This window comes from Sitophilus oryzae, unplaced genomic scaffold (assembly GCF_002938485.1).
Source record: "Sitophilus oryzae breed Bouriz unplaced genomic scaffold, Soryzae_2.0 scaffold_857_pilon_pilon, whole genome shotgun sequence".
Taxonomy (NCBI): Eukaryota; Metazoa; Arthropoda; class Insecta; order Coleoptera; family Curculionidae; genus Sitophilus; species Sitophilus oryzae.
In genome coordinates, this window is record NW_022147480.1 from 2,871,467 (window position 1) to 2,871,884 (window position 418).

Here is a 418-nt window from a genome sequence, read left to right on the forward strand (position 1 = left end):
TAAATTGTTTACGTTACATTACAATTTACAATGTACACATCATGATATTTATATAATCTATACAGGGTGATATGTATGGGAACCGTCGATTATTATGTAAAATATACAAGGTACAGCAAAACGTTATAGGGTTCTTAAAGGTCTAGTAACTAGTAGTAAATTTAAGTACACAGGATCGGTCATAAAGTTGTGTGAAGCACATCATAATTTTTTTTTAATGCAGCCCCCTGTATATTATTGCATATTTCAATTCTTCCTTCAATTAATAAATTAAAGAAGCGAAATGTTAGACGAAAATTTTGTAATTTCCAGACTTGATATAATCTCATTTTATACATCTATAAATGCTAACTTGAAAACTAATGTCTAATATAATTAAGTATCACAGTTTTGCCAGAATAGCATCGTTAAACGAAAC